At 33.4% G+C, this 21,757-nt stretch overlaps 1 protein-coding gene across 6 annotated transcripts in view; it reads left to right on the forward strand.

Annotated features, from left to right (window-relative positions):
* LOC143249958 (nephrocystin-4-like) overlaps nucleotides 1-21,757 on the forward strand; it is a 94,757-nt gene that overhangs the window by 17,580 nt on the left and 55,420 nt on the right. For 5 of the 6 annotated variants that reach the window (XR_013028050.1, XR_013028055.1, XR_013028052.1 and 2 more), the window contains 7 exons: nucleotides 8,550-8,741; nucleotides 16,026-16,219; nucleotides 17,648-17,790; nucleotides 18,738-18,870; nucleotides 19,788-20,018; nucleotides 20,304-20,431; nucleotides 20,952-21,060. The gene's annotated coding sequence lies outside the window, so the exon portion shown is untranslated. The remainder of the gene's footprint in view (nucleotides 1-8,549; nucleotides 8,742-16,025; nucleotides 16,220-17,647; nucleotides 17,791-18,737; nucleotides 18,871-19,787; nucleotides 20,019-20,303; nucleotides 20,432-20,951; nucleotides 21,061-21,757) is intronic. The other variant, XR_013028054.1, reaches the window with a different exon arrangement.

Raw genomic sequence — 21,757 nt, forward strand, 5'->3', positions numbered from 1 at the left:
GGTTGTTTATTATGGGATCAGTTACAAGTGTTTTGTTGATCTCAAGATGAGGTTTATTATGGGATCAGTTACAAGTGTTTTGTTGATCTCAAGATGAGGTTTATTATGGGATCAGTTACAAGTGTTTTGTTGTTCTCAAGATGAGGTTGGTGAATCATAGGATCAGTTACAAGTGTTTTGTTGATCTCAAGATGAGGTTCTTTATTATAGATCAGTTACAAGTGTTTTGTTGATTTCAAGATGAGGTTCTTTATTATAGGATCAGTTACAAGTGTTTTGTTGATCTCAAGATGAGGTTGTTTATTATAGGATCAGTCACAAGTGTTTTGTTGATCTCAAGATGAGGTTGTTTATCATAGGATCAGTTACAAGTGTTTTGTTGATCTCAAGATGAGGTTGTTTATTATAGGATCAGTTACAAGTGTTTTGTTAATCTCAATATGAGGTTCATTATAGGATCAGCCACAAGTGTTTTGTTGATCTCAATATGAGGTTGTTTTTTATAGGATCAGTCACAAGTGTTTTGTTGATCTCAAGATGAGGTTGTTTATTATAGGATCAGTTACAAGTGTTTTGTTGATCTCAAGATGAGGTTGGTGAATTATAGGATCAGTTACAAGTGTTTTGTTGATCTCAAGATGAGGTTTATTATGGGATCAGTTACGAGGTTGTTTATTATGGGATCAGTTACAAGTGTTTTGTTGATCTCAAGATGAGGATGTTTATTATGGGATCAGTTACAAGTGTTTTGTTGATCTCAAGATGAGGTTGTTTATTATAGGATCAGTTACAAGTGTTTTGTTGATCTCAAGATGAGGTTGTTTATTATAGGATCAGTTAGAAATGTTTTGTTGATCTCAAGATGAGGTTGTTTATTATAGGATCAGTTACAAGTGTTTTGTTGATCTCAAGAGGAGGTTGTTTATTATAGGATCAGTTACAAGTGTTTTGTTGATCTCAAGATGAGGTTGTTTATTATAGGATCAGTTACAAGTGTTTTGTTGATCTCAAGATGAGGTTCATTATGGGATCAGTTACAAGTGTTTTGTTGATCTCAAGATGAGGTTGTTTATTATGGGATTAGTTACAAGTGTTTTGTTGATCTCAAGATGAGGTTGTTTATTATAGGATTAGCCACAAGTGTTTTGTTGATCTCAATATGAGGTTGTTTATTACAGGATCAGTCACAAGTGTTTTGTTGATCTCAAGATGAGGTTGTTTATTATGGAATTAGTTACAAGTGTTTTGTTGATCTCAAGATGAGGTTGTTTATTATGGGATCAGTTACAAGTGTTTTGTTGATCTCAAGATGAGGTTGTTTATTACAGGATCAGTTACAAGTGTTTTGTTGATCTCAAGATGAGGTTGTTTATTATAGGATCAGTTACAAGTGTTTTGTTGATCTCAAGATGAGGTTCTTTATTATAGATCAGTTACAAGTGTTTTGTTGATTTCAAGATGAGGTTCTTTATTATAGGATCAGTTACAAGTGTTTTGTTGATCTCAAGATGAGGTTGTTTATTATAGGATCAGTTACAAGTGTTTTGTTGATCTCAAGATGAGGTTCATTATGGGATCAGTTACAAGTGTTTTGTTGATCTCAAGATGAGGTTGTTTATTATGGGATTAGTTACAAGTGTTTTGTTGATCTCAAGATGAGGTTGTTTATTGTAGGATTAGCCACAAGTGTTTTGTTGATCTCAATATGAGGTTGTTTATTACAGGATCAGTTACAAGTGTTTTGTTGATCTCAAGATGAGGTTGTTTATTATGGAATCAGTTACAAGTGTTTTGTTGATCTCAAGATGAGGTTGTTTATTATGGGATCAGTTACAAGTGTTTTGTTGATCTCAAGATGAGGTTGTTTATTACAGGATCAGTTACAAGTGTTTTGTTGATCTCAAGATGAGGTTTATTATGGGATCAGTTACAAGTGTTTTGTTGATCTCAAGATGAGGTTGTTTATTATAGGATCAGTAACAAGTGTTTTGTTGATCTCAAGATGAGGTTTATTATGGGATCAGTTACAAGTGTTTTGTTGATCTCAAGATGAGGTTGTTTATTATGGGATCAGTTACAAGTGTTTTGTTGATCTCAAGATGAGGTTTATTATGGGATCAGTTACAAGTGTTTTGTTGATCTCAAGATGAGGTTTATTATGGGATCAGTTACAAGTGTTTTGTTGTTCTCAAGATGAGGTTGGTGAATCATAGGATCAGTTACAAGTGTTTTGTTGATCTCAAGATGAGGTTCTTTATTATAGATCAGTTACAAGTGTTTTGTTGATTTCAAGATGAGGTTCTTTATTATAGGATCAGTTACAAGTGTTTTGTTGATCTCAAGATGAGGTTGTTTATTATAGGATCAGTCACAAGTGTTTTGTTGATCTCAAGATGAGGTTGTTTATCATAGGATCAGTTACAAGTGTTTTGTTGATCTCAAGATGAGGTTGTTTATTATAGGATCAGTTACAAGTGTTTTGTTGATCTCAATATGAGGTTCATTATAGGATCAGCCACAAGTGTTTTGTTGATCTCAATATGAGGTTGTTTTTTATAGGATCAGTCACAAGTGTTTTGTTGATCTCAAGATGAGGTTGTTTATTATAGGATCAGTTACAAGTGTTTTGTTGATCTCAAGATGAGGTTGGTGAATTATAGGATCAGTTACAAGTGTTTTGTTGATCTCAAGATGAGGTTTATTATGGGATCAGTTACGAGGTTGTTTATTATGGGATCAGTTACAAGTGTTTTGTTGATCTCAAGATGAGGATGTTTATTATGGGATCAGTTACAAGTGTTTTGTTGATCTCAAGATGAGGTTGTTTATTATAGGATCAGTTACAAGTGTTTTGTTGATCTCAAGATGAGGTTGTTTATTATAGGATCAGTTAGAAATGTTTTGTTGATCTCAAGATGAGGTTGTTTATTATAGGATCAGTTACAAGTGTTTTGTTGATCTCAAGAGGAGGTTGTTTATTATAGGATCAGTTACAAGTGTTTTGTTGATCTCAAGATGAGGTTGTTTATTATAGGATCAGTTACAAGTGTTTTGTTGATCTCAAGATGAGGTTCATTATGGGATCAGTTACAAGTGTTTTGTTGATCTCAAGATGAGGTTGTTTATTATGGGATTAGTTACAAGTGTTTTGTTGATCTCAAGATGAGGTTGTTTATTATAGGATTAGCCACAAGTGTTTTGTTGATCTCAATATGAGGTTGTTTATTACAGGATCAGTCACAAGTGTTTTGTTGATCTCAAGATGAGGTTGTTTATTATGGAATTAGTTACAAGTGTTTTGTTGATCTCAAGATGAGGTTGTTTATTATGGGATCAGTTACAAGTGTTTTGTTGATCTCAAGATGAGGTTGTTTATTACAGGATCAGTTACAAGTGTTTTGTTGATCTCAAGATGAGGTTGTTTATTATAGGATCAGTTACAAGTGTTTTGTTGATCTCAAGATGAGGTTGTTTATTATAGGATCAGTTACAAGTGTTTTGTTGATCTCAAGATGAGGTTTATTATGGGATCAGTTACAAGTGTTTTGTTGATCTCAAGATGAGGTTTATTATGGGATCAGTTACAAGTGTTTTGTTGATCTCAAGATGAGGTTGTTTATTATAGGATCAGTTACAAGTGTTTTGTTGATCTCAAGATGAGGTTTATTATGTGATCAGTTACAAGTGTTTTGTTGATCTCAAGATGAGGTTTATTATGGGATCAGTTAGAAGTGTTTTGTTGATCTCAAGATGAGGTTTATTATGGGATCAATTACAAGTGTTTTGTTGATCTCAAGATGAGGTTGGTGAATCATAGGATCAGTTACAAGTGTTTTGTTGATCTCAAGATGAGGTTCTTTATTATAGATCAGTTACAAGTGTTTTGTTGATTTCAAGATGAGGTTCTTTATTATAGGATCAGTTACAAGTGTTTTGTTGATCTCAAGATGAGGTTGTTTATTATAGGATCAGTCACAATGTTTTGTTGATCTCAAGATGAGGTTGTTTATCATAGGATCAGTTACAAGTGTTTTGTTGATCTCAAGATGAGGTTGTTTATTATGGGATCAGTTACAAGTGTTTTGTTGATCTCAAGATGAGGTTGTTTATTACAGGATCAGTTACAAGTGTTTTGTTGATCTCAAGATGAGGTTGTTTATTATAGGATCAGTTACAAGTGTTTTGTTGATCTCAAGATGAGGTTGTTTATTTTAGGATCAGTTACAAGTGTTTTGTTGATCTCAAGATGAGGTTGTTTATTATATGATTAAATAGAAGAGTTTTGTTTGTTTTAAGATGAGGCTGGTATATTATAGGATCAATTGGGAGCGTTTTGTTGAACTGAAGATGAGATTGGTTATTATAGGATCACCTAGGTTTGTTTTGGTGATTTTAACACGATGATGGTGTATTAAAGGATCACCTAGAACTGGTTTGTTGATCTTAATCATATAATACACAAATCTCACCTTACGATCAACAAAAAAGTTCCAATTGATTGTATAATACACAAACCTCACCATAAAATTAACAATATAATTCTAGTTGGTCATATAATACACCATACAACCAACTAAAAATATCTTCCATTAATTTGTTTTTATATCAGTCCTGGCTTCTAACTTTTCAGACTGGCTTTTATATTTGAAAATATTTGTCAAGACTTGTCTTATGATCAACAAAAAAGTTCTAAATGATCACATAAGACAAATCTTGACAAATATTTTCAAATATAAAAGCCAGCCCAAAAGGTTAGAAGCCAGGCCTGATATAAATCAGTTAATAGAAAATATTTTTAGTTGGTTGTGCTGTTATGGTACAAGACATACCCTTTTATACTGAAAAACAAAGCTTTCATTATTAAACTTTATTATTTAACATATATACATTGAAATTAAACTTCATTATCTACAATTATTAAAATAGTAGACTGAATAACTAAAGTGGATCCTAGTGATGAACAAAAATAAAATAAGAATAATGACTGTGATATCAATAGTCCAAGTAGATTGTTTCAGAATTGGTCTGACCTACTCATCACAAGAGTAATGTACAGTTATAAGCAAGGGCCTTTTGGTGTGCCTAACCTGACTTTACTATTGTTTGTGACAGGAAATGAGGCCTCTATTTGTTTACTTTCACTGCAATGAGTGGATGCTAATGAGTACTTTATAGTGTTTCATGAATTAATTGTCTTTGGTCCTCTGACTGGTTGAATTGAGGAGAAAAAAGGAAAACAAAATGTCTCTAAATTACTAATGTGTTTTACAACCACAGAGCTTCATTCCTGAAAAAATAATCAAGCACTGAATGTACAATTAAAATTCTAGAAATAAAAAGTTTGATTTCAGATCCAAAGAATGAAATGATAGTTTTGCACCTCAAAGAGTTTATGTCTGTTCAAGTTTAAAGTTTTATATAGCACAAATAAAATAGAAGAAAATACTACGCACCACAATGAAAGTTTTAGCCACTATTATATATGTAAATAATGGCTCGTTTGGGTTGAGAAAATGTTTTACGTAGAGAAGTGAACAACGTTTCGATCTTCTTCGGTCATCGTCAGGTTCACAAAGATCGAAGAAGGTAGAAACGTTGTTCACTCCTCTACGTAAAAAATTTTCTCAACCCAAATGAGCTGTTTTTACATATATATTTCTCTACAAGTGGGTTTTCTCGACATCACTGATTATTTAGCCACTATTGCAACTTGGCACCCTGGATTTGTTGAGGTGTGTCTTAAGATGAGATTCATGTATTATAGGATCAATTATAACTGTTGTTTATCCTTAGATTTTTACAGTGGGGTCATTCCATGCCAAATCATCCAGGGGGCTGCAGGTGACCCCCACAGAATGCCTTGAAAATATTCACATGTGCTCATCTACCCATATAATGAAACATTGCCAAAGATTAGATCAATATCTCTAATAGTTTCTGATTTACAGCACTGTAAACTTTAGTGTGTTTTTTTTTTTCTTGGCAAATTCATTTTTGGGCAACTTTGGCTGCTTAAAGTTGCAAGAGTAATGGTGGTAGAAGGCTGAAATTTGCTACACTGACTGAATTAATCTCACAGAATTCAAAAATTGTCTCAAACCAAGTTTATCTCTCTTAGGATTTTCATAGTGAAGCTATAAAATAACCTGAAAATCCAAAATCGTAAAAAACATTGGTTTATTTAATAAGCCATAGCTCTAAGACTTAATATGATACAAAGCTGAATTTTGTTTTCAAATATCCAAAAACATATCATTTGATAAATCAGCAATTGTTGTAATTAAAAGTCTATTAGATCTCTGTAAAAATATGTAGTTGCATGCAACTTTTCATGATTTAGCCAAAATAGCCCTACTTCAGGCCACTGTTTGACCATGTCACCAGTTATTCAGCCTTTTCAGATTTCTACCATATATTCTTGCATCTCTCAATATGAACTACAAAAAGTCAAGATGGTGTTCAACCTACTTTTTGAGTTATAATTTTTTAAAGTATCCTCTGACCATACGTTGTTTACTTGAAAAACAACATCAATTGAGGTGTGTTACTGTGTGCAAATATATCCATACAATTTTTAAAAAAAATTATGAATCCCATCGAAATATTCTAATCAGCCTTAACCATATATTCTTACATCTCTGAACATGATCTTCAAAAATATCAAGGTTATGAAAAATAATACATTAACATAAAATAAAATAATTGATTTATTTGAATTACATATTTGTAAAAAAAAAATTGGTTGTTTGGGATTGTTGAGATCTTATTTCTGCAATCATTGTAGGAAACCGGGATCCTATTGATTGCTTCAGTTTTACTAACCAGGATCCTATTGATTGCTTCAGTTTTACTCAATTAATGTTTTGCACAAAAATTCACTTCTGGTAAAACTGTCACTTCAACTGAATATATAAATGTAATAAAGCTCAGTGGGGAAGAGTACCAGAAGTATTTGTCTATTCTTCATCAAGCTGATATTAGTTTTAACTTCAGATAAACAATACATCTGCAATATTAATTTAATTAATTATCATATATTGTATGACCACTGACTTTTTGTCTTACATCATCCTGAAACATTAGAAATCTGTCCAATCACATTTGGTTACATTGCACAAGAATGGCTAGATTCTTTTAATAATTGAAGAAATTTTGATGATGACATAATCCTAATTTATTGCACAATAATGGATTAGTATAAAAGTCAGTGACATAATGTCAGGGATCATCACACCATTATGACCAGTGAGATGGAGGGTATGCATGATTTACCTGAGTGCAGTATAGAAACTCATTTAGCTGATCCATGTCACTTAAAGAAGTATTGCCGTAAAACTGGACCAAAAAGACTGGATTCATTTTCCACTGAAGAAACTCAGCCTTATCTGCATAACTGTAATGCATACACAATATATTTGCATTGCCATGTGATCTAACTAGTTATGCCGATAAACTTGTTCAGAAATGAATTAATTCTTTCTTGTTTCTTACAACTTCATTATTTAACATTGTGAAACACTGGTTAGAATATTTCAGTGGGATTCATAAATTTCTGACAGGTATTTTTCAAAATTGTATGGATATATTTGCACACAGTGACACACCTGAATTGATTTTTTTTTGTAAACAAAAAATGTATGGTCAGAGGATACTTCAGGTCAGTGGCCTGAAGTAGGGCTACTTTTAGCTAAATCATAAAAAGTTGCATGCAACTACATATTTTTACAGGAGATCTAATAGACTTTTAATTACAACAATTGTTGATTTATCAACTGATATGTTATAGGATATTTGAAAACAAAATTCAGCTTTGTATCGTATTAAGTCTTAGAGCTATGGCTTATTAAATAAACCAATGTTTTTACGATTTTGGGTTTTTAGGTGATTTTACAGCCTCACTATGAAAATCCTAAGAGAAATAAACTTGGTTTGAGACAATTTTTGAATTCTGTGAGATTAATTCAGTCAGTGTAGCAAATTTCAGCCTTCTACCACCATTACTCTTGCAGCTTTAAGCAGCTAAAGTTGCCTGAAAATGAATTCGCCAAAAATACAAAAAAATTAACTAACAGGGCTGTAAATCAGAAACTATTAGAGATATTGATCTAATCTTTGGTAATTTTTCATTGTATGGGTAGATGAGCACATGTGAATATTTTCAAGGCATTCTGAGGGGGTCACCTGGAAAAGTTTCCAATATCTGGATGATTTGACATGGAATGATCCAGTGTCATATAGAATCAGGTTGGTGTCTTGTAGGATGCACTAGATAGGTTTTGATGACCTGGTTAACTTTACAGATGACTTATGATAAATAAGATTGATTTTATTGTGAAGATTTTCACTTCTTTCTAATTCTGTTTACATTGTGGAAATGTTTTATTCATAAGATTTTGTGTCTTGAGCTATTACACTCAAGATATATAAATACAGTATCTTAAAATAAAATTCTAGTGTACTACTACTTTGCACTGTATTTATTCTTAAAGTACTTGGTATAAGATCTTCTCCACAACATAAAGTTCTAAAATTTAAAATAATTTATACAGCCCTTCTCACAAGATGTTCACTTGCAGGACACCCTCAGTTTCAAAAAGTTCTAGGACTAGAAGTACTCTACACAGTTTCAACTCATAGAGCTTTGATGAAAGTTGCCCATCTCATACCAGATTATGTTTTGATTGGTGGTAATGAGCATGTGCCTGGATTATTGGAAGGACCAGAAGACAAAGTGACTGGAAGTTAGTCATTTTACTCAACCTATTAGAAGTGTAGGTTCTTACAGTAGTGTGGTGTACAAATCAATAAGGTTAAACAAATTTAAGTCAATTAAGTCATTTCCTTAACATTCAGCCTACAAATTCCTCTCATAAAGTAAGATAATACAGAAGAAGACATGGTACTAATAAGCACATTCTCTCATCAAGTAAGATAATATTGAAAATGGTACTAATAAGCACATTCTCTCATTCAGTAAGATAATACAGTATTGAAAATAATACTTAAAAATACATTCTCTCATCAAATAAGATAATACAGCTGTAGAAACAGTATTTATAAGCACATTCTCTCATCAAGTAAGATAATATTGAAAATGGTACTTGTAAGAACATTCTCTCATTCAGTAAGATAATACAGTATTGAAAATAATACTTAGAAATACATTATCTCATCAAATAAGATAATACAGCTGTAGAAACAGTACTTAAAAGTAACCATCAGCTGGCACATATTTCATAAAGATAATACAGTAGTAGAAATGGTACTTACAAGTAATTGTCAGTCAACACATTCACCTCAAAGTAAGATAATACAGCAGTATAAATAGTACTTACAAGAAACTGTCAGCCTACACATTCACCTCATAAGTTAAGGCAATACAGTATAAAAATGGTACCTACAAGTAACTGTCAACCTACACATTCACCTCATAAAGTAAGGCAATACAGCAGTAGATATGGTACTTACAAGTAACTGTCAACCTACACATTCACCTCATAAAGTAAGGCAATACAGCAGTAGAAATGGTACTTACAAGTAACTGTCAACCTACACATTAACCTCATAAAGTAAGGCAATACAGCAGTAGAAATGGTACTTATAAGAAACTGTCAGCCTACACATTCACCTTATAAGTTAAGGCAATACAGTATAAAAATGGTACCTACAAGTAACTGTCAACCTACACATTAACCTCATAAAGTAAGGCAATACAGCAGTAGAAATGGTACTTACAAGTAACTGTCAACCTACACATTAACCTCATAAAGTAAGGCAATACAGCAGTAGAAATGGTACTTACAAGTAAGTTATAAAGAATAAGCCTTCATTTATCTTTTGAGAGATAATTACTTTTCATAATAATTTATGCATGAAATTGCACTTTTGTTTCTACAGTTTTCAGTAAATTATATGAATTATGAAATTATCTTCAGTGTCATAAAAAACTGTTTTAGTTTCTTCCTTCTACATGAGTGGTCAGTTTCCCTTTTGATTGGCCAACTGGCATGAATCGAAGTTAACCAAAAATTAAGCACTCAAAATGCTAGTTTCGTTTAGCAAATGACAAGATTTTATTACAGTTTTAGAGAACTGGTGTAGAGAAGAGACGTTTTAACTGGTCTATTAATAAACTTTCTGTAATATTTAGGCCTACAAATAAAATAATAACAAGAAACTTGGTCATAATAATATCAGAGCTACATGGCATCTGATCTTTAGAAGTTTGAAAGATAAGGAGTTATGTAGCTTTTTGAACTTGTGTATTTTATGTTTTAAAAAGTAGTTTAATTATTTTCTGATATAACTTGTTTTTGTCTGTAATGCTAATCTGTTCATTGAATTCTGGTTGTTGGTGTGTGATGAGAACAACATAAGAATTACATGTCAATTTTCTGTACTTTTAGTCGTAATGTCACCTCGGTGTCTGTACTCCTGATGTGGTAAATTACCTAATCTTAAAGATGTAGCTATTCTTCTTCAGTGGTGCCTTCTGTATGCAGCCTTGAGCTCCCATGATCAGCATGGTTTAACAGTGCCTTACAAACAGATCACAATGCAACAACCCTCCATCAGAAGGAGTACAAAACACCTTTGTGATACATTTGCCTCCCTCAATTCTTGTTTGCTCACATCAACACATTTTTAGTTCAATTGTGTTGTTTTTTAAACTCAGGAAATTTTTAAATTTTTTTTTTCAGTGTTGATTCAACTGTTTTATTCACAAGTGGAATTTTATTCTCATTTTTCCAGTTTATGGTAACATGAGATTAATTTACTGTTTTTTTCTTCAAGATTTTAATTTATTTATTGTAACACTGTTGCATTTGTATTTTGCCTTTGATGATCAATTTGAAGTCCAAGTTTTAGTTTTGGAGGTCACACCATTTACTAGCATACTTAAATAGGTTGCAGGTATGTATGTATGTGTTGGAATTGATTATGGAATTATTGGCTCTCATTCAATGAGAAGTTGAACATTATATGAGTCAGCCTTATTCACCTGATGTGAGAAGTTGAACATTATATGAGTAGGCCTTATTCACCTGATGGGAGAAGTTCAACGACATATGAGTCAGCCTTATTCACCTGATGTGAGAAGTTCAACATCATATGAGTCAGCCTTATTCACCTGATGTGAGAAGTTCAACATCATATCAGTCAGCCTTATTCACCTGATGTGAGAAGTTCAACATCATATGAGTCAGCCTTATTCACCTGATGTGAGAAGTTCAACATTATATAAGTCAGCCTTATTCACCTGGTGTGAGAAGTTGAACCATTATATGAGTCAGCCTTATTTACCTGTTGTGAGAAGTTGAACTTTATATGAGTCAGCCTTATTCACCTGATGTGAGAAGTTGAACATTATATGAGTCAGCCTTATTCACTTGATGTGAGAAGTTGAACATTATATGAGTCAGCCTTATTCACCTGTTGTGAGAAGTTGAACTTTATATGAGTCAGCCTTATTCACCTGATGTGAGAAGTTCAACATTATATGAGTCAGCCTTATTCACCTGATGTTGTCTATTTTTCTACTGAACATGCCAAAACCTTTGAGATAAATATTTTTCAGCCTTTTTTCTCCACCTGATTCGCTTTTTCTTTTTAGGCATCTACTACAGAATTATCTAGGGTTATTACAGCTTTTTTGGACATGATTTCTTATATGTGTTTTGTTTTATAAATTTCTCCAATTTCTTATAATTATATTCCTTCTTTGTTACACAATACTAAGTTGTCTTAGTAATTTGTGTTTCTTCCTTCTTCGAATAATAGGGCTCATGCAGAGCAATTTGTTTCTCAGATGCATGAGTGGGAAAATGTGGTGCACATTTTGGATCAGTTTGCTTTATCCTGCCATTAGATTTATTTTCTTTTTCTTGATTCTCAATAGCTGGAATCTATTTTTCTCATGTAGGGGGTAGACCTTGCTAATTTTGTTCATTTGTTCCATACTAAATTTTCCCACTTTCTTCTTATCCTATTAACTCTCTTACTGTATTTGTCCACTACCCACCTCCTTTTGAAGGGGCTTCACCAAGATGTTGAGGGGGTTTTTGAATGATATCTTCTCTCTAGTTACCTCCACTTTGACACATTTGTTGTTTTATGACTCATCCCTTACACATGTTTTTTTTGTTGCTGAGATCTTTTGTGAGGAGATGCTGTTTTGTTCCAGCTTTTTTTACCACCTACTTATCTTTGGGATGTGTAAATTTTCCATTTTTGGAGATATTCCAAAATCTTTTCTGGAATCAGTGTGACACCAATCGATCCTTTTTTTCTTTGATTGATTGTTTGCCTTGTACTGAGCTTAGATGATCCTCTCTTACTGTTTCTAGTTCCACTCCTTCCCAGGTTTTACTTGTTCCTACCTCTAGATGTTCCTTCACTTGTATTATTCAATACATAAACATGTTGCTAACAGTACTTGTAACTACAGTGTGGGTTCACTTGACTGATTTTGTTCTCATGTGGCTTGATTTCATCACATATCTTTGGATTATTTGGGTATTATTCAAGGGATTTGTTAACTGTATCTTTTTATCCCCCCTCCTTTATCTCAGGTACCCATATTTTTTCTGGAGCCTAGAGATTCTATTACTAGTCAACTTCTGTCTAAGCAGTACAGAATGTTCTCTCCCAGAAAGACAACCTGTACCTCATTCTTCTCCATGCTGTTTGTGTTACTCAAGAAAACTGAGGACAGGTGGTCTGGGACTGATTTGTTCTACCTCAATCAATTTTTGGTTTTATCTTGCTTTTCTCACCTTCAGATGAACATTTTCTCCAAATGTTAGGATGATCAAGTTAGAAATCTCAAATGCTTATCTGTGTATTCCTATATTGCATCAGTTAAGGTGTTATCTTCAGTTTGTTCATTACAGGGTAGGTTATGAATTCATCCTCTACCCATCAGCCCAGTACGTCTTTTGTTGAGTGGTTAAGGGGTTTGTCAAACAGATACTTGCTTAGGGGTTGCACTTACACCACTACTTATTAGCTCATTCCACACTGGAGTCCACTCAACATACTCATCTGCTTCTTTTAGAATTAGGTCATATGGGTTGGTTAATTAAGTTAGAGAAGTCATTATTTATATCTACCTGATCTCTCATCAACTTGGGAGTTTTTTTTTAACACATCTCAGTTGGGCCCAACCTTCCCTCTTTGACTCCACGAATGGAGCTTTCATTGTTTCATTCCCTTACTTCTTTATTACTGCTTGTGAGGTGAAATTGCTTTTGGGGATATTGCCTTCTGTGGAAACACTTATCCCCTTGGGTTGAATGAATATGTGGTCTTTTCAGTGGACTTTGTCTGACCCGTGTAACCTTGCATGTGATTCCTTGGATGTTCCTTTTTCTTTCATTCTTCCCATGTTGATGATCTGCATTGGTGTTTCAAGCAGTTCACATTTTGTTTGGTGTTCCACTTTCTTCCCCTCATCTAAATTGTGCATTGGTTGATTAATAGGAAGCTTCAGTTCAGAGGTCTCTGGCCAAGTGATTTTATCATATCAATGTTATGGGGCTTTTAGCCATACTTCATGCTTTGGAATCATCTAGTCATGATTAATTTTGACAATCCTATAGTGGTAGTTTATTTCAATCACCAAGACAGCAGCACCTATTCTCCTTCTCTTAGTGATCAAACTTTAGATTTCCATTTTCATGCTCACATTCTTAGTATTTGTCTCCTTGCATGCAATGTTCCAGAAGCATTCAACTTTTTCACAGATCATCTTACCTGACAAGACAAAAAATTATCTGATGGAGTGGTTATTTGATCCTCATGTTTTCCACTGACAATGCCTTTGGTAAGATACTTCTGTACTTCTCATCTCAATGTCACAAAACAGAGGTTACTTTGTACTGAGGAAGGGTGATTCCAATCATCCACACTACTTTGATTAAAGTTCTTCTGATTGCTCCTTACAAGCTGACACAATCATTGTTTCTGCAGTTTCTCCAGCTGCAATTAACATTTCATCTAGTTCTTTGTGGTCTCCATCTTCACATCTGGTTATTATCTGTTGCTTGGTGAGAAGGCTGAATTGTCACGACGAGTGACTTTCTTTTTTTACACATTTAACTTGCCCTTCCTCTATGGATGGTTATTAACATAAATAGAACATTTTCCACTGTAGGTCTTTGAGTCAGGGTTTTTCACCAGCTTGACCCACTGTTCCTCTTCTTAGGGATTTACTCACTTGGCTGTTTGATCAAGGGACTTCTGCTTTCTCAGGAATGGGTTATTGGGTGCCTTTTCCTTCACTTTACATTTTTTCTGTTATCATAAAGTTTTTACCTATCCTACCCTCTCACTATTGTTGCATTCGTTCTGGATTAGTCGACCTCCTAGGTACACAGTTCTTCCAGGTTGATATGTCAGTGTAGTTCTTCATTGTCTTACTTTGCCTGTGTTTGAACTTTTTTCTCATGTTTTATTTTTCACACATTTATCAGGACTTTTTTTTTTCTCTTAGTCTGTGAATTTCATTAGTTTTATTTTCCATAAACATATCATTCCCCCTATGGTCAAATCCTTGTGGCTGGATTGTGGATTCAGAGCTGAACCAATCAATATGAAGCTCAAACGGGTATTACAGGTGTCTCTGTTCCATCATTCATTTGGTCTTATGTTCACTGCTACCATATTGTGGGTCATGATGGATAAACATTCAGGGTAATAAGGTTATTCCTCTTTGGCTATTCCTTAAAAGTTTTTATATACTGTGGATATTACTCTGCTCTGGGCAGCTCCTGTTGGATTGGTTTAGAATGAGATATTTCATAATATACAGGAGCATCTTTATTATTAAATCCATTTGGATGTCAGGTTCCTGGATTCCTAAACATTTTATCACATTACTATTATGTGCTTTGTTCACAGATCAGTGAGTGTGATATATTCTTTTGAACTGCTGAATTTGAGATGAAGATGGTATGATTCTCTTTCCTATCCACATCAGATGGCCAGGTTTTGTATTGTAGTTGACTTGCCAACAGTATAATTATCTTTCCTAACTCCACGTGGATGTTGGTTCCTGGTGGCTAGGTTTTGAATGCTTTTGACTTGTCACATGTGGTGTATTGTGCCTCACTACACCTTGGAGCATATCTTTTTTTTACTCTCACCCCCATTAGAGGGATTGAGCTTCCATTATCAGATGGTTTGGATCCCTGTCCAACCATTGTTTCCTCCCCATTGTATGTGCTATTCCCATTTTCTACCCACATTTATGACAACTCTTTCTACACTAGATGTAGAGCATATCTGATGCAGAAGTGCTGCAGTCTCATATGTGATTCTCTGCTGTGAGTGTATCTGCTTTTAAGAGATTCTTTGGACACTTTTGAAGGCTGGTTCTATCTTTTCCTTGCATCAGTCCATCTGTCTTCTCAATGTACAGTTCTAGCTATATCAGTGAGGAAAGGTAATGTACTTTGTCAGAAGTTATAATTCTCCTATTCTGAAAATTTATTTCCAGTAGTTACTTCTTCACTCTCACACTGAAAACTGTTGCTTCTATTTTCTGTCAAAACTTGAAGTGATGGTGCAGTAGAATTGAATAGAATGAGTCATATGCAACAGGAAGGTGTATTGCATTTCTATTGATGGAAGATTGTCACGAGGATTTACATGTGAGACACATCTGAAACATGTTCATCATAGGAGCTCAAAGCTTGTGGCATGCAAAAATATTTTTGGATATAGAGGGTAGCCCTGAATAAGAGTAGCTATGTTTGGGAGAAGAGATATTGTATCTGTTGGAAATACATATTCAATATATGAAAATTATAACTGCTGTTTTTGTAGAACTGTTAAGGTGAAAATATACTTACAATGTAATTATTATAGCTGAAGCTTCTTGTGTTTTTAAGTGAGTAAAGGATAATTAGTATTTTAAATGAACTGTAATAAATATTCAGAAGTCTTCACCTCATTTTCATTAAGAAATTCACAAAAAATGTTCTGTTTATCTCATACTTGTAGAACAAATTGTTTCGTTTCAGTTAAGGATCACTTCAGAAAACCTAAATTGCAGAAGGTGACATCATTTCAACTAGATAAAGTCACTTTAAAGATACAGCCAACAGTGGCCAGCTTTGAAGAAGAACTTTTAAACTTATTGGAACAGGAAAAGAATGAAAATGATGGGCATTCTGCTAGAGGAGTTAAATATACAGTAGTTGAAAGAAGATTACAGGTTGGTTGTGAAGTGTTGTAACAAGCATAAACCAAGTGTTAAATGTACAGTAGTTGAAAGAAGAGTGCAGTTTGGTTGTGAAGGGTCGTAACTAGCATAAACCAGGTGTTAAATATACAGTCGTTGAAAGAAGAGTGCAGGTTGGTTGTGAAGGGTCGTAACAAGCATAAACCAAGTGTTAAATGTACAGTAGTTGAAAGAAGAGTACAGGTGGGTTGTGAAGGGTCGTAACTAGCATAAACCAGGTGTTAAATATACAGTCGTTGAAAGAAGTGTGCAGGTTGGTTGTGAAGGGTCGTAACAAGCATAAACCAAGTGTTAAATGTACAGTAGTTGAAAGAAGAGTACAGGTGGGTTGTGAAGGGTCGTAACTAGCATAAACCAGGTGTTAAATATACAGTCGTTGAAAGAAGAGTGCAGGTTGGTTGTGAAGGGTCATAACAAGCATAAACCAGGTGTTAAATATACAGTCGTTGAAAGAAGAGTGCAGGTTGGTTGTGAAGGGTCGTAACAAGCATAAACCAAGTGTTAAATGTACAGTAGTTGAAAGAAGAGTGCAGGTTGGTTGTGAAGGGTCGTAACTAGCATAAACCAGGTGTTAAATATACAGTCGTTGAAAGAAGAGTGCAGGTTGGTTGTGAAGGGTCATAACGAGCATAAACCAAGTGTTAAATGTACAGTAGTTGAAAGAAGAGTACAGGTGGGTTGTGAAGGGTCGTAATTAGCATAAACCAGGAGTTAAATATACAGTAGTTGAAAGAAGAGTGCATGTTGGTTGTAAAGGTTTTTAATTTGCAGAAACCAGGGGTTAAATATTAAGTAGTTGAAAGAAATGTGCATGTTGGTTGTGAAGGGTCTTAACTTGCAAAAACCAGGGGTTAAATATACAGTAGTTGTAAGGAGAATGCAGGATGGTTGTGAAGGTTTTTAATTAGGTGAAACCAGGTGTTAAATATACAGTAGTTGGAAGGAGAATGCAGGTTGGTTGTGAAGGTTTTTAACGAGCAAAAACTAGGAGTTAAATATATTTTTGTTGAAAGAAGGATGCAGGTTTTTTGTGAAGGATTTTAACTAGCAGAAACTAGGGGTTAAATATACAGTAGTTGATAGAATGGTGCAAGCTGTTTGTGAAAGTTTTGAATAAGCAGAAACCAGGGGTTAAATGTGTAGTTATTGAAAGAAGAGTGCATGTTGGTTATGAAGGTTGTTAACTATCAGAAACCTATATTATTCACTGAACATACCATGCTTGGAACCCTTTCACATTTCTCTACAGGAGCAAAGTAACAATAAAAGGTATTTGTGAAAGTCCCACAAAATATATAAATATATATATTTTTAAATCCACCTACAAGAAAGGAGAGCATTATTTTTATATATTTTTTATTTTTAAAATTTTTTCCTTATGTATGTGTCAGTTTCTCTCAGATAGGAGTTCACAATGGATGGTGCTTTGTTACTAGTCCGGATGTCCAACAACTTCTTCCAGAACGACTTGCTCGTCGCAGCAGTTTGACAAATATATCTAATGTAAAAACCCATCATCGAACTGCCAGCACAGGTTCTAATATGTAAGTAGTTAGAGCTTAGTATATTGATACATGTGTGTGGTGTGTTTGAAGCTTTGTTGTGAAACCATTTGAACATGTTCTAATGTGTAAGCAACTAAGAGATTTATATGCTCAAATATTACTCTGGTGTTTTTATTTGTGTTTAAAGCAATGTCTTCAAACTTTCAGTACATGTTCTAATGTGTAATCATTAGAGGATTACATGCTCAAATATTGCTCTGGTGTTTTTATTTGTGCTTAAAGCAATGTCTTCAAACTTTCAGTACATGTTCTAATGTGTAATCATTAGAGGATTACATGTTCAAATATTTCTCTAGTGTTTTAAAGCACTTTGTTCTAACTGTTCATTCATAAAAAAAGAATATAAACGTTAAATTAGTCATACTGTTCACTTTTCAATTGAATTAATTAAAACTCTTCCAGTAATTTTAAGATCTAGGATTATTGGATAAAACCTTTTGTGGAGACAATGGGAGTAAAATAATGTTTTTATTTAGTAATTTATTATTCTTGTTAGAAAGTGTGTCAGAGACTTGTGTGATTTATCTTTATTGAAAAGTGTTATTGGAAATAATAAGTAAAAGGTTATTTGTTCAGGTGTTTACGATGGCAAAACAAATAAAACTGAGGCATATAAGTAACATTGAATAAAGCATTACCATGATTTAATTATTTATAATTGATAACTGCAATGAAAGTCAACAGAAAGTATCACTGGTTGTGTATTGACTAAAGTTATTTTGTGTTTTTTGTTTTCTTTAATGGCAAACTTACTAAGTATCTAAATCATTCCTGACAAACATGTTTGTTGTGTTGATTCAGGTTTAACAACAGAATCTTATTAATGGTGTTAGATTTGTAAGTCACATTTATTGCAGAATTACAGTATTAAAGTGATTGTTGTGTCACAAAATTGTCTTTTCAGTGATGTCTTTTGTTTTCTCCAGTGGCTCAACAGATTCAGTTTTGATGCTGAGGAACAAGGTGAAAATGACTGATGTTCCAAATGATCCTAAGATTGCTCTTGTCTTTATTGTCGAGGTTGGAGTTTCGTGTGAACAGGGTATGAAGGAAAGAAGGGTAAGACCTGCACCAAAGTCACAAAGACAGAGGTTTCTGAATCAGTGTTGGCAGGAAAAGATTTTATATCTATATGGTTTGCCCATTCTATAGAGAAAGTTCTGTTTTTACTAGGTAAACACTGCCTTAAAGGAAGTTCTGTTTGATGTTTTTTATCAGGCAAATACAACTTTAAAGAAAGTTATATTTTAATAGGCAAACACAACTACAGAGAAAGTTCTATTATACTAGATAGCACTACTATAGAAAAGGGTTTGTTGTTACTGGGCAATCATTGTTATAGAGAAAGTTCTATTTTACTAGGTAAGCACTATTATAGAGAATGTTTTGTTTTCTGTTTATAGTATGCAAATACTGCTATAGAGAATGTTCTGTTTTTTCTAGGCAAGCACTACAATACAGAAAGCACTGTTTTTAATTGGCAAGCAGTACTATAGAAAATGCTCTGTTTTTACTAGGCAAACACTGCTACAGAGAATGTTCTGCTTTTACTAGGCAAACACTGCTATATGGAAAGTACTGGTTTCTTCCTTTACTAAACAAGCAGAACTATAGATAATGTTCTGTTTTCACTTGGCAAACACTGGTATAGAGAAAGTATTGTTCTCTCTCTCTTTTTTTTTTTACTAGGCAATCATTGCTGAAGATAACATTCTGTTTTTACTAGGCAAGTACTACTGCAGAGAATGTTCTGTTTTTACTAGGCAAGCATTGTTACATAGAAATTACTGGTTTCTGTTTTTACTAAGTGAACACTGCTATAGAGAATGTTTTGTGTTTTTACTAGGTAAACACTGCTACAGAGAATGCTCTGTTTTATTTTTTTACTAGGTAAACATTGCTGTACAGAAAGTGCTGGTTTCTGTTTTCACTAAGTAAACGCTGCTATAGAGAATGTCCTTTTTGTGTTTTTTTAGGCAAGTACTGCCATGGGAAAAGTTCATGGACCTGTTTCTATTGTAACTGTCTTGTGGGGTTTCTGGTATCCATGGTTGCAATGTCCTAGTAGTCAGACAGAAGTTTACATTCAAATGATTGGTGGACCAAGCCGATGCCCAAACAATACTCTAGTCTTTTGTGGAAAACCTTTAGTTGACTGTGATGGAGGACGAGGAAGCCTTTGTTTTACCTTTATTCCTGGTCGAAAGGTTTGTTTACAGTTTCTGTAATATTTACTACTTCAGTCAAATTAATATTGTTTCTGTTGTATTATTTGCATATCTCGGAAAGCTTGTACATAAGCAGTTTTAGTCTAATCTTTAGCATCTCACTTTTGTTTTATCTCAATAAATCCACTCCGTAAATTTTTCTCTTAGTGATGTTTGTCTCTGATGTAAACTCTGAAAATTTTGTTTTTTTGCCAGATTTATGTTAATTCTATGTTTGGTACTCATAGGTCAATGTAAATAATGCATAATACATGTTTTCTCTAGAGAGAGAGCTCGTTACGACCAGTTAAACAGCAGTCAGCTGCATCTGAGACCAGCCAACTCTCAGCCAATAGACAAGTTGGAGTAGACTATAAGTTACAAGCTGATGATACTGTTTTTCATCACCAAAGGTTTGTGTACACATGTTGTATTAAGATGTTATGTATATAAACTGAAATACATTATGTTCTGACATTCACAACCTTTGTTTTTGTGTAGTCTTTGCATTTTGAAGAAGTTATTATATTGTGGCATGATGCACTTACTGAGAGGTTAAGATGGTTTATTTTTTATTGTTACAAATACAACTTCACTGAAGAGCTAAGACAGTTTATTTTATTTTTTGTGTTAATAGTAATATTTTGTTTTGTGTTTTTATTATTACAAACATACATTGTTTTGTATTCATTGATGATACAAATATGATGTCAAAGTCATGTATTAGTTTGTGTTTTATCATCTATGTAAATACACTTTTACCTAGAAGGTATGTTGCTAGAAAATTGATTTATTAAGATGTAAACAATGTTTCTTTTATTGTTGTTTTTTAATAATTCACTATTGTTTGATAACTAATCCTCATATTTTTTATTAAAATTATGGTATAGCTTTTATCATCCTGAAATTTCTTAAGTAAAGTGTGTCTTACAGAAGCTCTCCTGTGTCTCCTATAAAGAAGGTTCATGAATCAAAAGAACAGGTTTTCAGAAGGAAAGATCACATCTCTTTTGTAAAGGACCAAACTGAAAATAATATTAATGTAGGTTGGATTTAATCTGTGGGTAATGTAACATGTCAACAAATCTTAATCTGTGGGTAATGTAACATGTCAACAAATTTTAATCTGTGGGTAATGTAACATGCCAACTAATCTTAATCTGTGGGTAATGTAACATGTCAACCAATCTTAATCTGTGGGTAATGTAGCATGTCAACAAATCATAATCTGTGGGTAATGCAACATGTCAACAAATCTTAATCTGTGGGTAATGTAACATGTCAACAAATCTTAATCTGTGGGTAATGTAACATGTCAACTAATCTTGCTTTATAAGTATAGTGATAAAATATTTATGAAATGTCAGTAATGAGAATAGTTGTTTTAGAATTTGGAAGAATACTTGTGAAAAGTATATAACTGTGAAGGTGAAGTAATAAATACCTGTAATGTTAACTTGAAAATAGTATGCAATTACAGTATGGTTGAAATATAAAACAAATTGTATTCATTAAACTGTCTGTTCTTATTTCAAATGAGAATTAAAATTAAACATGGCTGTTAGAGCATGTGAAAGCAGAACAAAAAAAAAGTTGTATGTCTTATGAGTACTTTACTGCTTTTCTTAAATTTAAACAATTTTCTGGTTTTCCACTTAACTTGGTTCAGGTTAATGTTTTACGTTTATAATCTGTGATGACGAGCAAACCCACTTGTAGAGGAAATTATGTGTTTAAAG

This window comes from Tachypleus tridentatus, chromosome 4 (genome assembly GCF_004210375.1).
Source record: "Tachypleus tridentatus isolate NWPU-2018 chromosome 4, ASM421037v1, whole genome shotgun sequence".
NCBI classification, from domain to species: Eukaryota; Metazoa; Arthropoda; class Merostomata; order Xiphosura; family Limulidae; genus Tachypleus; species Tachypleus tridentatus.